General features: G+C 56.1%; 5 non-coding genes and 2 pseudogenes across 5 annotated transcripts; all 7 read left to right on the forward strand.

The window, feature by feature from the left end:
• The first annotated feature begins 127 nt into the window (after positions 1 to 127).
• Positions 128 to 246, forward strand: LOC146580818 (5S ribosomal RNA). Its single transcript, XR_014891733.1, has one exon. It is a non-coding gene; the product is annotated as a 5S ribosomal RNA (ribosomal RNA).
• A 1691-nt stretch (positions 247 to 1937) lies between these two features.
• LOC146580819 (5S ribosomal RNA) lies at positions 1938 to 2056 on the forward strand. Its single transcript, XR_014891973.1, has one exon. It is a non-coding gene; the product is annotated as a 5S ribosomal RNA (ribosomal RNA).
• A 738-nt stretch (positions 2057 to 2794) lies between these two features.
• LOC146580820 (5S ribosomal RNA) lies at positions 2795 to 2913 on the forward strand. Its single transcript, XR_014892001.1, has one exon. It is a non-coding gene; the product is annotated as a 5S ribosomal RNA (ribosomal RNA).
• Positions 2914 to 3732: 819 nt separating this feature from the next.
• LOC146580821 (5S ribosomal RNA) lies at positions 3733 to 3851 on the forward strand (annotated as a pseudogene).
• Positions 3852 to 10290: 6439 nt separating this feature from the next.
• Positions 10291 to 10409, forward strand: LOC146580822 (5S ribosomal RNA). Its single transcript, XR_014891735.1, has one exon. It is a non-coding gene; the product is annotated as a 5S ribosomal RNA (ribosomal RNA).
• A 3070-nt stretch (positions 10410 to 13479) lies between these two features.
• Positions 13480 to 13598, forward strand: LOC146580823 (5S ribosomal RNA; annotated as a pseudogene).
• A 624-nt stretch (positions 13599 to 14222) lies between these two features.
• LOC146580824 (5S ribosomal RNA) lies at positions 14223 to 14341 on the forward strand. Its single transcript, XR_014891736.1, has one exon. It is a non-coding gene; the product is annotated as a 5S ribosomal RNA (ribosomal RNA).
• The last annotated feature ends 1374 nt before the right edge of the window (positions 14342 to 15715 follow it).

Consider the following 15715-nt stretch of genomic DNA (forward strand, 5'->3'; position numbering starts at 1 on the left):
ACTGAGCCTTTGGGTTAGGGTATTATGCAAACATGCAGGTATGGTTATAGGATTGTCTTCGTAACTTCAGGTACTTGCCACCTAATCACTTGAATCCATAAATTGAGACATTGTGCTGGGGCCAGCAGCTTACGGCCATACCACCCTGAGCACGCCCGACCTCGTCTGATCTCGGAAGCTAAGCAGGGCTGGGCTTGGTTAGTACTTGGATGGGAGACTGCCTGGGAATACCTGGTGCTGTAAGCCTTTCATTTTCATGTCATTGAACCGCTTTTGATCCAGAGAAGGGGTGTATTAAAAGACCAAAAGCAGCTGCCCATTAATGAGGGCACATTAACGACATTGCTTTTGGCTGTTTTCCAATGTCTTGTGCTGCTAGCTGATGCCACCTACACCACACCACGGCCTTATTTGCTGGCTGAGGCCACATACACCAAACCAGGGCCTTAGTTGCTATTGAGGCCAATTACACCACACCAGGGCCTGTGGCTCTTGCTCAGGCCACTTACACCACACCAGGGCCTGTGGCTCTTGCTCAGGCCACTTACACCACACCAGGGCCTGTGGCTCTTTCTCAGGCCACTCATATCACACCAGGCCCTGTGCTTCTGGCTGAGGCAACTTAGACCACACCAGGGCCCTTGGCTGCTGGCTGAGGCCACTTACACCACACCAGGGCCTGTGGCTGCTGGCTGAGGCCATCTACACCACACCAGGGCCTGTGGCTGCTGGCTGAGGCGACTTACACCACACAAGGGCCCTTTTGCTGCTGGCTGAGGCCACTTACACCACACCAGTGCCTGTGGCTTCTGGCTGAGGCGACTTACACCACACCAGGGCCTGTGGCTGCTGGCTGAGGCCACTTACACCACACCAGGGCCTGTGGCTTCTGGCTTAGGCCACCTACACCACACCAGGGCCTTAGTTGCTATTGAGGCCAATTACACCACACCATGGTCTGTGGCTCTTGCTCAGGCCACTTACACCACACCAGGGCCTGTGGCACTGGCTGAGGCCACTTACACCACACCAGGGCCTGTGGCTGCTGGCTGAGGCCACTTACACCACACAAGGGCTTGTGGCTGCTGGCTGAGGCCACCTACACCACACCAGGGCCTGTGGCTGCTGGCTGAGGCCACCTACACCACACCAGGGCCCTTTTGCTGCTGGCTGAGGCCACTTACACCACACCAGTGCCTGTGGCTTCTGGCTGAGGCCACTTACACCACACCAGGGCCTGTGGCTGCTGGCTGAGGCCACTTACACCACACCAGGGCCTGTGGCTCTTGCTCAGGCCACTCACATCACACCAGGCCCTGCGCTTCTGGCCGAGGCCATCTTCACCAAACCAGGCCCTGTGGTTCTTGCTCAGGCCACTTACACCACACCAGGGCCTTATTTGCTATTGAGGCCACTTACACCACACCAGGGCCTGTGGCACTTGCTCAGGCCACTTACACCACACCAGGGCCTGTGGCTGCTGGCTGAGGCCACTTACACCACACCAGGGCTTGTGGCTCTTGCTCAGGCCACTTACACCACACCAGGGCCTGTGGCACTGGCTGAGGCCACTTAGACCACACCAGGGCCTGTGGCTGCTGGCTGAGGCCACTCACACCACACCAGGGCCTGTGGCTGCTAGCTGAGGCCACTTACACCAAACCAGGGCCTGTGGCTGCTTGCTGAGGCCATCTTCACCAAACCAGGCCCTGTGCTGCTTGCTGTGGCCATGTAAAACACACCAGGTCCTGTGCTGGTTCTTGAGGCCATCTTCAACAATCCAGGGCCTGTGCTGTTGGATAAATGCCAAACTGAGCCTTTTGGTTAGGGTATTATGCAAACATGCAGGTATGGTTATAGGATTGTCTTCGTAACTTCAGGTACTTGCCACCTAATCACTTGAATCCATAAATTGAGACATTGTGCTGGGGCCAGCAGCTTACGGCCATACCACCCTGAGCACGCCTGACCTCGTCTGATCTCGGAAGCTAAGCAGGGCTGGGCTTGGTTAGTACTTGGATGGGAGACTGCCTGGGAATACCTGGTGCTGTAAGCCTTTCATTTTCATGTCATTGAACCGCTTTTGATCCAGAGAAGGGGTGTATTAAAAGACCAGAAGCAGCTCCCCATTAATGAGGGCACATTAACGACATTGCTTTTGGCTGTTTTCCAATGTCTTGTGCTGCTAGCTGATGCCACCTACACCACACCAGGGTCTGAGTGACCGGCTGGGGCCACTTACACCACACCAGGGCCTGTGGCTCCTGGCTGAGGCCACCTACACCACACCGGGGCCTTAGTTGCTATTGAGGCCAATTACACCACACCAGGGTATGTGGCTCTTGCTCAGGCCACTTACACCACACCAGGGCCTTAGTTGCTATTGAGGCCACTTACACCACACCAGGGCCTGTGGCTGCTGGCTGAGGCCACCTACACCACACCAGGGCCTTAGTTGCTATTGAGGCCAATTACACCACACCAGGGTATGTGGCTCTTGCTCAGGCCACTCACATCACACCAGGCCCTGCTCTTCTGGCCTAGGCCATCTTCACCAAACCAGGCCCTGTGCTGCTAGCTGTGGCCATGTACAACACACCAGGCCCTGTGCTGGTTCCTGAGGCCATCTTCAACAATCCAGGGCCTGTGCTGTTGGATAAATGCTAAACTGAGCCTTTGGGTTAGGGTATTATGCAAACATGCAGGTATGGTTATAGGATTGTCTTCGTAACTTCAGGTACTTGCCACCTAATCACTTGAATCCATAAATTGAGTCATTGTGCTGGGGCCAGCAGCTTATGGCCATACCACCCTGAGCACGCCCGACCTCGTCTGCTCTCGGAAGCTAAGCAGGGCTGGGCTTGGTTAGTACTTGGATGGGAGACTGCCTGGGAATACCTGGTGCTGTAAGCCTTTGATTTTCATGTCATTGAACCGCTTTTGATCCAGAGAAGGGGTGTATTAAAAGACCAAAAGCAGCTGCCCATTAATGAGGGCACATTAACGACACTGCTTTTGGCTCTTTTCCAATGTCTTGTGCTGCTAGCTGATGCAACCTACACCACACAAGGGCCTGAGTGACCGGCTGGGGCCACTTACACCACATCAGGGCCTGTGGCTGCTGGCTGAGGCCACCTACACCACATCAGGGCATTAGTTGCTATTGAGGCCAATTACACCACACCAGGGTCTGTGGCTCTTGCTCAGGCCACTTACACCACACCAGGGCCTGTGGCTCTTGCTCAGGCCACTTACACCACACCAGGGCCTGTGGCTGCTGGCTGAGGCCACCTACACCACACCAGGGCCTTAGTTGCTATTGAGGCCAATTACACCACACAAGGGCCTGTGGCTGCTGGCTGAGGCCACCTACACCACACCAGGGCCTGTGGCTGCTGGCTGAGGCCACTTACAACACACCAGGGCCTGTGGCTCTTGCTCAGGCCACTCATATCACACCAGGCCCTGTGCTTCTGGCCGAGGCCATCTTCACCAAACCAGGCCCTGTGCTGCTTGCTGTGGCCATGTACAACACACCAGGCCCTGTGCTGGTTCCTGAGGCCATCTTCAACAATCCAGGGCCTGTGCTGTTGGATAAATGCCAAACTGAGCCTTTGGGTTAGGGTATTATGCAAACATGCAGGTATGGTTATAGGATTGTCTTCGTAACTTCAGGTACTTGCCACCTAATCACTTGAATCCATAAATTGAGACATTGTGCTGGGGCCAGCAGCTTACGGCCATACCACCCTGAGCACGCCCGACCTCGTCTGATCTCGGAAGCTAAGCAGGGCTGGGCTTGGTTAGTACTTGGATGGGAGACTGCCTGGGAATACCTGGTTCTGTAAGCCTTTCATTTTCATGTCATTGAACCGCTTTTGATCCAGAGAAGGGGTGTATTAAAAGACCAAAAGCAGCTGCCCATTAATGAGGGCACATTAACGACATTGCTTTTGGCTGTTTTCCAATGTCTTGTGCTGCTAGCTGATGCCACCTACACCACACCACGGCCTTATTTGCTGGCTGAGGCCACATACACCAAACCAGGGCCTTAGTTGCTATTGAGGCCAATTACACCACACCAGGGCCTGTGGCTCTTGCTCAGGCCACTTACTCCACACCAGGGCCTGTGGCTCTTGCTCAGGCCACTTACACCACACCAGGGCCTGTGGCTCTTTCTCAGGCCACTCATATCACACCAGGCCCTGTGCTTCTGGCTGAGGCAACTTAGACCACACCAGGGCCTGTGGCTGCTGGCTGAGGCCAGTTACACCACACCAGGGCCTGTGGCTGCTGGCTGAGGCCATCTACACCACACCAGGGCCTGTGGCTGCTGGCTGAGGCGACTTACACCACACCAGGGCCCTTTTGCTGCTGGCTGAGGCCACTTACACCACACCAGGGCCTGTGGCTGCTGGCTGAGGCCACCTACACCACACCAGGGCCTTAGTTGCTATTGAGGCCAATTACACCACACCAGGGCCTGTGGCACTGGCTGAGGCCACTTACACCACACCAGGGCCTGTGGCTGCTGGCTGAGGCCACTTACACCACACCAGGGCCTGTGGCTCTTGCTCAGGCCACTCACATCACACCAGGCCCTGCGCTTCTGGCCGAGGCCATCTTCACCAAACCAGGCCCTGTGGCTCTTGCTCAGGCCACTTACACCACACCAGGGCCTGTGGCTCTGGCTTAGGCCACTTACACCACACCAGGGCCTGTGGCTCTTGCTCAGGCCACTCACATCACACCAGGCCCTGCGCTTCTGGCCGAGGCCATCTTCACCAAACCAGGCCCTGTGGCTCTTGCTCAGGCCACTTACACCACACCAGGGCCTGTGGCTGCTGGCTGAGGCCACCTACACCACACCAGGGCCTTAGTTGCTATTGAGGCCAATTACACCACACCAGGGTCTGTGGCTCTTGCTCAGGCCACTTACACCACACCAGGGCCTGTGGCACTGGCTGAGGCCACTTACACCACACCAGGGCCTGTGGCACTGGCTGAGGCCACTTACACCACACCAGGGCCTGTGGCTGCTGGCTTAGGCCACCTACACCACACCAGGGCATTAGTTGCTATTGAGGCCAATTACACCACACCAGGGTCTGTGGCTCTTGCTCAGGCCACTTACACCACACCAGGGCCTGTGGCTCTTGCTCAGGCCACTTACACCACACCAGGGCCTGTGGCTGCTGGCTGAGGCCACCTACACCACACCAGGGCATTAGTTGCTATTGAGGCCAATTACACCACACCAGGGTCTGTGGCTCTTGCTCAGGCCACTTACACCACACCAGGGCCTGTGGCTCTTGCTCAGGCCACTTACACCACACCAGGGCCTGTGGCACTGGCTGAGGCCACTTACACCACACCAGGGCCTGTGGCTGCTGGCTGAGGCCACTTACACCACACCAGGGCCTGTGGCTGCTGGCTGAGGCCACTTACACCACACCAGGGCCTGTGGCTCTTGCTCAGGCCACTTACACCACACCAGGGCCTGTGGCACTGGCTGAGGCCACTTACACCACACCAGGGCCTGTGGCTGCTGGCTTAGGCCACCTACACCACACCAGGGCCTTAGTTGCTATTGAGGCCAATTACACCACACAAGGGCCTGTGGCTGCTGGCTGAGGCCACCTACACCACACCAGGGCCTGTGGCTGCTGGCTGAGGCCACTTACACCACACCAGGGCCCTTTTGCTGCTGGCTGAGGCCACTTACACCACACCAGTGCCTGTGGCTTCTGGCTGAGGCGACTTACACCACACCAGGGCCTGTGGCTGCTGGCTGAGGCCACTTACACCACACCAGGGCCTGTGGCTGCTGGCTGAGGCCACCTACACCATACCAGGGCATTAGTTGCTATTGAGGCCAATTACACCACACCAGGGTCTGTGGCTCTTGCTCAGGCCACTTACACCACACCAGGGCCTGTGGCTCTTGCTCAGGCCACTTACACCACACCAGGGCCTGTGGCTGCTGGCTGAGGCCACTTACACCACACCAGGGCCTGTGGCTGCTGGCTGAGGCCACCTACACCACACCAGGCCCTGTGGCGGCTGGCTGAGGCCACCTACACCACACCAGGGCCTGTGGCTGCTGGCTGAGGCCACTTACACCACACCAGTGCCTGTGGCTTCTGGCTGAGGCGACTTACACCACACCAGGGCCTGTGGCTGCTGGCTGAGGCCACTTACACCACACCAGGGCCTGTGGCTTCTGGCTTAGGCCACCTACACCACACCAGGGCCTTAGTTGCTATTGAGGCCAATTACACCACACCATGGTCTGTGGCTCTTGCTCAGGCCACTTACACCACACCAGGGCCTGTGGCACTGGCTGAGGCCACTTACACCACACCAGGGCCTGTGGCTGCTGGCTGAGGCCACTTACACCACACAAGGGCTTGTGGCTGCTGGCTGAGGCCACCTACACCACACCAGGGCCTGTGGCTGCTGGCTGAGGCCACCTACACCACACCAGGGCCTGTGGCTCTTGCTCAGGCCACTTACACCACACCAGGGCCTGTGGCTCTTGCTCAGGCCACTTACACCACACCAGGGCCTGTGGCTCTTGCTCAGGCCACTCATATCACACCAGGCCCTATGCTTCTGGCTGAGGCCACTTAGACCACACCAGGGCCTGTGGCTGCTGGCTGAGGCCACTTACACCACACCAGGGCCTGTGGCTGCTGGCTGAGGCCATCTACACCACACCAGGGCCTGTGGCTGCTGGCTGAGGCCACTTACACCACACCAGGGCCCTTTTGCTGCTGGCTGAGGCCACTTACACCACACCAGTGCCTGTGGCTTCTGGCTGAGGCGACTTAAACCACACCAGGCCCTGCGCTTCTGGCCGAGGCCATCTTCACCAAACCAGGCCCTGTGGCTCTTGCTCAGGCCACTTACACCACACCAGGGCCTGTGGCTCTGGCTTAGGCCACTTACACCACACCAGGGCCTGTGGCTGCTGGCTGAGGCCACCTACACCACACCAGGGCCTTAGTTGCTATTGAGGCCAATTACACCACACCAGGGTCTGTGGCTCTTGCTCAGGCCACTTACACCACACCAGGGCCTGTGGCACTGGCTGAGGCCACTTACACCACACCAGGGCCTGTGGCACTGGCTGAGGCCACTTACACCACACCAGGGCCTGTGGCTGCTGGCTTAGGCCACCTACACCACACCAGGGCATTAGTTGCTATTGAGGCCAATTACACCACACCAGGGTCTGTGGCTCTTGCTCAGGCCACTTACACCACACCAGGGCCTGTGGCTCTTGCTCAGGCCACTTACACCACACCAGGGCCTGTGGCTGCTGGCTGAGGCCACCTACACCACACCAGGGCATTAGTTGCCAGAGGTGGGACCAAGTCATTGTTTTGCAAGTCTCAAGTAAGTCTCAAGTCTTTATCCTCAAGTCTCAAGTCAAGTCTCAAGTAATGTCAGGCAAGTCAGAGTCGAGTCTCAAGTCACTGGTGTAAAAGTCCGAGTCAAGTCACAAGTCTGAAACTTTGAATTTCAAGTCCTTTCGAGTCTTTAAAAAAAAAAACGAAAAAAAATGTTGCAGTTATGCTAAATGTAAATATTAGACCATGTAATTTTAAAATCTGTGTTTTTCTCAACACATGACAAAATAGTGAACTTAGAAAATATACACAAATTGTGAAATTGCACCTCTTTAAAATGCAGCTCAATTAAACCTAGCTCCAAGAATAATTTTCACCGACAGTTCTGAGATAAGCTGCATGTTGTTCTTGGATGCGGTTGTAGGACCAGCTTTAAAATCGCATGACAAAAATATCATACACATTAAAAAAAACTGCATCACCAACGTAGCCTGGACAACATTTGCTAGTTAGATGAAGTCAGCTATCTCATCGTAGCATATTTATATGCATATTTATAATTATACGGTTCTTGGAGTGAGTGCATACACTCATGAAGTTTAGTAACTTCAGGTCACTGCAACAAGCCCAGGTACAGTTTACCGACGGATGGGTACAGGCCCTTGAAACGCACCGTGTAGAACGAAAGACCATCGTACGTATCATAAGTCTACCAGTCTCACAAATTGTCTTCATAAATACACATTCCTTAACCGTTTATTAATAGGACCTTTGAGCTCAACAGTAATTAATTAGTAGTGGAAATAATTTCTGGTAGCATCACAGAAATGTAGCAATGACAATAATACTGTATGCTGTAATCGTACTGGACAATTAGTGATACAAAAAACCTGTTTTATCCTGTGAATAAAAGTATATGTTTTTGTCAATGTACCATAATAACAGAGGCGAAACGCAATATTGTGTCAGGACAATTCACTATTTATGCACAATAAATAAAGGAGCATAGCGCGACAATTTCTGTTCAGCGCCAAACTTGCTTGTAACCTATATCACCAATTATGTTAAGAAAAATGACGCATTAACTACAACAGCAGACTGACCTTTGTGGAAATGCTTGGAGCAGACTAACCTGTGAGCTGGAGGGTTCTGGGACGTTATATTTGATCTTTGAATGGCTGCAATCCAGTCGTGTCTTTGTTACTTCGGAAACATGGCTCGAACAATTTCTCTTCAGCGATGTAATCCGATAACAACCGATCTCTTTACCCGTCGGCTTCCCGTGGCTGTCATGCGACCGGCTATTGCAGTTAATAATACAACAGCTTCTTGACATTTTTGTGTTTCTTTTTATCGCTGTGTGACTGATTTCAATTGAAAGCCTGCGTGCGCTAGTACCGCTTGCCACGAGTTCCCAGAATCCTTTGCGGTTCTACCCGTGAATGACGTCACATTTTCAATCTCTATATAATATGCATGTTAAATTTTATATTTGGGGTAAAATATCAAGTCTTTTCAAGTAAACCGGTTCAAGTCCAATTCAAGTCCCAAGTCATTGGTGTAAAAGTCCAAGTCAAGTCACAAGTCTTAGAACATTTTTTCAAGTCAAGTCTAAAGTCATAAAATTAATGACTCGAGTCTGACTCGAGTCCAAGTCATGTGACTCGAGTCCACACCTCTGTTAGTTGCTATTGAGGCCAATTACACCACACCAGGGCCTGTGGCTCTTGCTCAGGCCACTTACACCACACCAGGGCCTGTGGCACTGGCTGAGGCCACTTACACCACACCAGGGCCTGTGGCTGCTGGCTGAGGCCACTTACACCACACCAGGGCCTGTGGCTGCTGGCTGAGGCCACTTACACCACACCAGGGCCTGTGGCTCTTGCTCAGGCCACTTACACCACACCAGGGCCTGTGGCACTGGCTGAGGCCACTTACACCACACCAGGGCCTGTGGCTGCTGGCTTAGGCCACCTACACCACACCAGGGCCTTAGTTGCTATTGAGGCCAATTACACCACACAAGGGCCTGTGGCTGCTGGCTGAGGCCACCTACACCACACCAGGGCCTGTGGCTGCTGGCTGAGGCCACTTACACCACACCAGGGCCCTTTTGCTGCTGGCTGAGGCCACTTACACCACACCAGTGCCTGTGGCTTCTGGCTGAGGCGACTTACACCACACCAGGGCCTGTGGCTGCTGGCTGAGGCCACTTACACCACACCAGGGCCTGTGGCTGCTGGCTGAGGCCACCTACACCATACCAGGGCATTAGTTGCTATTGAGGCCAATTACACCACACCAGGGTCTGTGGCTCTTGCTCAGGCCACTTACACCACACCAGGGCCTGTGGCTCTTGCTCAGGCCACTTACACCACACCAGGGCCTGTGGCTGCTGGCTGAGGCCACTTACACCACACCAGGGCCTGTGGCTGCTGGCTGAGGCCACCTACACCACACCAGGCCCTGTGGCGGCTGGCTGAGGCCACCTACACCACACCAGGGCCTGTGGCTGCTGGCTGAGGCCACTTACACCACACCAGTGCCTGTGGCTTCTGGCTGAGGCGACTTACACCACACCAGGGCCTGTGGCTGCTGGCTGAGGCCACTTACACCACACCAAGGCCTGTGGCTCTTGCTCAGGCCACTCACATCACACCAGGCCCTGCGCTTCTGGCCGAGGCCATCTTCACCAAACCAGGCCCTGTGCTCCTTGCTGTGGCCATGTACAACACACCAGGCCCTGTGCTGGTTCCTGAGGCCATCTTCAACAATCCAGGGCCTGTGCTGTTGGATAAATGCCAAACTGAGCCTTTGGGTTAGGGTATTATGCAAACATGCAGGTATGGTTATAGCATTGTCTTCGTAACTTCAGGTACTTGCCACCTAATCACTTGAATCCATAAATTGAGACATTGTGCTGGAGCCAGCAGCTTACGGCCATACCACCCTGAGCACGCCCGACCTCGTCTGATCTCGGAAGCTAAGCAGGGCTGGGCTTGGTTAGTACTTGGATGGGAGACTGCCTGGGAATACCTGGTGCTGTAAGCCTTTGATTTTCATGTCATTGAACCGCTTTTGATCCAGAGAAGGGGTGTATTAAAAGACCAAAAGCAGCTGCCCATTAATGAGGGCACATTAACGACATTGCTTTTGGCTCTTTTCCAATGTCTTGTGCTGCTAGCTGATGCAACCTACACCACACAAGGGCCTGAGGGACCGGCTGGGGCCACTTACACCACATCAGGGACTGTGGCTCTGGCTGAGGCCACTTTCACCACACCAGGGCCTGTGGCTGCTGGCTGAGGCCACCTACACCACACCAGGGCATTAGTTGCTATTGAGGCCAATTACACCACACCAGGGTCTGTGGCTCTTGCTCAGGCCACTTACACCACACCAGGGCCTGTGGCTCTTGCTCAGGCCACTTACACCACACCAGGGCCTGTGGCTGCTGGCTGAGGCCACTTACACCACACCAGGGCATTAGTTGCTATTGAGGCCAATTACACCACACCAGGGTCTGTGGCTCTTGCTCAGGCCACTTACACCACACCAGGGCCTGTGGCTCTTGCTCAGGCCACTTACACCACACCAGGGCCTGTGGCTGCTGGCTGAGGCCACCTACACCACACCAGGGCCTGTGGCTGCTGGCTGAGGCGACTTACACCACACCAGGGCCCTTTTGCTGCTGGCTGAGGCCACTTACACCACACCAGTGCCTGTGGCTTCTGTCTGAGGCGACTTACACCACACCAGGGCCTGTGGCTGCTGGCTGAGACCAATTACACCACACCAGGGTCTGTGGCTCTTGCTCAGGCCACTTACACCACACCAGGGCCTGTGGCACTGGCTGAGGCCACTTACACCACACCAGGGCCTGTGGCTGCTGGCTGAGGCCACTTACACCACACCAGGGCCTGTGGCTGCTGGCTGAGGCCACTCACACCACACCAGGGCCTGTGGCTGCTGGCTGAGGCGACTTACACCACACCAGGGCCCTTTTGCTGCTGGCTGAGGCCACTTACACCACACCAGTGCCTGTGGCTTCTGGCTGAGGCGACTTACACCACACCAGGGCCTGTGGCTGCTGGCTGAGGCCACCTAGACCACACCAGGGCATTAGTTGCTATTGAGGCCAATTACACCACACCAGGGTCTGTGGCTCTTGCTCAGGCCACTTACACCACACCAGGGCCTGTGGCTCTTGCTCAGGCCACTTACACCACACCAGGGCCTGTGGCTGCTGGCTGAGGCCACCTACACCACACCAGGGCATTAGTTGCTATTGAGGCCAATTACACCACACCAGGGTCTGTGGCTCTTGCTCAGGCCACTTACACCACACCAGGGCCTGTGGCTCTTGCTCAGGCCACTTACACCACACCAGGGCCTGTGGCACTGGCTGAGGCCACTTACACCACACCAGGGCCTGTGGCTGCTGGCTGAGGCCACTTACACCACACCAGGGCCTGTGGCTGCTGGCTGAGGCCACTTACACCACACCAGGGCCTGTGGCTCTTGCTCAGGCCACTTACACCACACCAGGGCCTGTGGCACTGGCTGAGGCCACTTACACCACACCAGGGCCTGTGGCTGCTGGCTTAGGCCACCTACACCACACCAGGGCCTTAGTTGCTATTGAGGCCAATTACACCACACAAGGGCCTGTGGCTGCTGGCTGAGGCCACCTACACCACACCAGGGCCTGTGGCTGCTGGCTGAGGCCACTTACACCACACCAGGGCCCTTTTGCTGCTGGCTGAGGCCACTTACACCACACCAGTGCCTGTGGCTTCTGGCTGAGGCGACTTACACCACACCAGGGCCTGTGGCTGCTGGCTGAGGCCACTTACACCACACCAGGGCCTGTGGCTGCTGGCTGAGGCCACCTACACCACACCAGGGCATTAGTTGCTATTGAGGCCAATTACACCACACCAGGGTCTGTGGCTCTTGCTCAGGCCACTTACACCACACCAGGGCCTGTGGCTCTTGCTCAGGCCACTTACACCACACCAGGGCCTGTGGCTGCTGGCTGAGGCCACTTACACCACACCAGGGCCTGTGGCTGCTGGCTGAGGCCACTTACACCACACCAGGGCCTGTGGCTGCTGGCTGAGGCCACCTACACCACACCAGGCCCTGTGGCGGCTGGCTGAGGCCAATTACACCACACCAGGGCCTGTGGCTCTTGCTCAGGCCACTTACACCACACCAGGGCCTGTGGCTCTTTCTCAGGCCACTCATATCACACCAGGCCCTGTGCTTCTGGCTGAGGCAACTTACACCACACCAGGGCCTGTGGCTGCTGGCTGAGGCCACTTACACCACACCAGGGCCTGTGGCTGCTGGCTGAGGCCATCTACACCACACCAGGGCCTGTGGCTGCTGGCTGAGGCCACTTACACCACACCAGGGCCTGTGGCTGCTGGCTGAGGCCACTTACACCACACCAGGGCCTGTGGCTTCTGGCTTAGGCCACCTACACCACACCAGGGCCTTAGTTGCTATTGAGGCCAATTACACCACACCATGGTCTGTGGCTCTTGCTCAGGCCACTTACACCACACCAGGGCCTGTGGCACTGGCTGAGGCCACTTACACCACACCAGGGCCTGTGGCTGCTGGCTGAGGCCACTTACACCACACAAGGGCTTGTGGCTGCTGGCTGAGGCCACCTACACCACACCAGGGCCTGTGGCTGCTGGCTGAGGCCACCTACACCACACCAGGGCCTGTGGCTCTTGCTCAGGCCACTTACACCACACCAGGGCCTGTGGCTCTTGCTCAGGCCACTTACACCACACCAGGGCCTGTGGCTCTTGCTCAGGCCACTCATATCACACCAGGCCCTGTGCTTCTGGCTGAGGCCATCTTCACCAAACCAGGCCCTGTGCTGCTTGCTGTGGCCATGTACAACACACCAGGCCCTGTGCTGTTTCCTGAGGCCATCTTCAACAATCCAGGGCCTGTGCTGTTGGATAAATGCCAAACTGAGCCTTTGGGTTAGGGTATTATGCAAACATGCAGGTATGGTTATAGGATTGTCTTCGTAACTTCAGGTACTTGCCACCTAATCACTTGAATCCATAAATTGAGACATTGTGCTGGGCCAGCAGCTTACGGCCATACCACCCTGAGCACGCCCGACCTCGTCTGATCTCGGAAGCTAAGCAGGGCTGGGCTTGGTTAGTACTTGGATGGGAGACTGCCTGGGATTACCTGGTGCTGTAAGCCTTTAATTTTCATGTCATTGAACCGCTTTTGATCCAGAGAAGGGGTGTATTAAAAGACCAAAAGCAGCTGCCCATTAATAAGGGCACATTAATCACATTGCTTTTGGCTCTTTTCCAATGTCTTGTGCTGCTAGCTGATGCCACCTACACCACACCAGGGCCTGAGTGACCGGCTGGGGCCACTTACACCACATCAGGGGCTGTGGCTCTGGCTGAGGCCAGTTACACCACACCAGGGCCTGTGGGTTCTGGCTGTGGCGACTTACACCAAACCAGGGCCTGTGGCTGCTGGCTGAGGCCACTTACACCACACCAGGGCCTGTGGCTCTTGCTCAGGCCACTCACATCACACCAGGCCCTGCGCTTCTGGCCGAGGCCATCTTCACCAAACCAGGCCCTGTGCTGCTAGCTGTGGCCATGTACAACACACCAGGCCCTGTGCTGGTTCCTGAGGCCATCTTCAACAATCCAGGGCCTGTGCTGTTGGATAAATGCTAAACTGAGCCTTTGGGTTAGGGTATTATGCAAACATGAAGGTAGGGTTATAGGATTGTCTTCGTAACTTCAGGTACTTGCCACCTAATCACCTGAATCCATAAATTGAGACATTGTGCTGGGGCCAGCAGCTTACGGCCATACCACCCTGAGCACGCCCGACCTCGTCTGATCTCGGAAGCTAAGCAGGGCTGGGCTTGGTTAGTACTTGGATGGGAGACTGCCTGGGAATACCTGGTGCTGTAAGCCTTTGATTTTCATGTCATTGAACCGCTTTTGATCCAGAGAAGGGGTGTATTAAAAGACCAAAAGCAGCTGCCCATTAATGAGGGCACATTAACGACATTGCTTTTGGCTCTTTTCCAATGTCTTGTGCTGCTAGCTGATGCAACCTACACCACACAAGGGCCTGAGGGACCGGCTGGGGCCACTTACACCACATCAGGGACTGTGGCTCTGGCTGAGGCCACTTTCACCACACCAGGGCCTGTGGCTGCTGGCTGAGGCCACCTACACCACACCAGGGCATTAGTTGCTATTGAGGCCAATTACACCACACCAGGGTCTGTGGCTCTTGCTCAGGCCACTTACACCACACCAGGGCCTGTGGCTCTTGCTCAGGCCACTTACACCACACCAGGGCCTGTGGCTGCTGGCTGAGGCCACTTACACCACACCAGGGCATTAGTTGCTATTGAGGCCAATTACACCACACCAGGGTCTGTGGCTCTTGCTCAGGCCACTTACACCACACCAGGGCCTGTGGCTGCTGGCTGAGGCCACCTACACCACACCAGGGCCTGTGGCTGCTGGCTGAGGCGACTTACACCACACCAGGGCCCTTTTGCTGCTGGCTGAGGCCACTTACACCACACCAGTGCCTGTGGCTTCTGTCTGAGGCGACTTACACCACACCAGGGCCTGTGGCTGCTGGCTGAGGCCAATTACACCACACCAGGGTCTGTGGCTCTTGCTCAGGCCACTTACACCACACCAGGGCCTGTGGCACTGGCTGAGGCCACTTACACCACACCAGGGCCTGTGGCTGCTGGCTGAGGCCACTTACACCACACCAGGGCCTGTGGCTGCTGGCTGAGGCCACTTACACCACACCAGGGCCTGTGGCTGCTGGCTGAGGCCACCTACACCACACCAGGGCCTGTGGCTGCTGGCTGAGGCGACTTACACCACACCAGGGCCCTTTTGCTGCTGGCTGAGGCCACTTACACCACACCAGTGCCTGTGGCTTCTGGCTGAGGCGACTTACACCACACCAGGGCCTGTGGCTGCTGGCTGATGCCACCTACACCACACCAGGGCCTGAGTGACCGGCTGGGGCCACTTACACCACATCAGGGCCTGTGGCTGCTGGCTGAGGCCAGTTACACCACACCAGAGCCTGTGGCTGCTGGCTGAAGCCAATTACACCACACCAGGGCCTTAGTTGCTATTGAGGCCACTTACACCACACCAGGGCCTGTGGCTGCTGGCTGAGGCCACCTACACCACACCAGGGCCCTTTTGCTGTTGGCTGAGGCCACTTACACCACACCAGTGCCTGTGGCTTCTGGCTGAGGCCACTTACACCACACCAGGGCCTGTGGCTGCTGGCTGAGGCCACTT

The sequence above is a fragment of the Mchenga conophoros genome, linkage group LG3 (assembly GCF_057382185.1).
Source record: "Mchenga conophoros isolate Kocher_MC1m ecotype Shallow Benthic linkage group LG3, M_conophoros_male_GT1.1, whole genome shotgun sequence".
NCBI lineage: Eukaryota > Metazoa > Chordata > Actinopteri > Cichliformes > Cichlidae > Mchenga > Mchenga conophoros.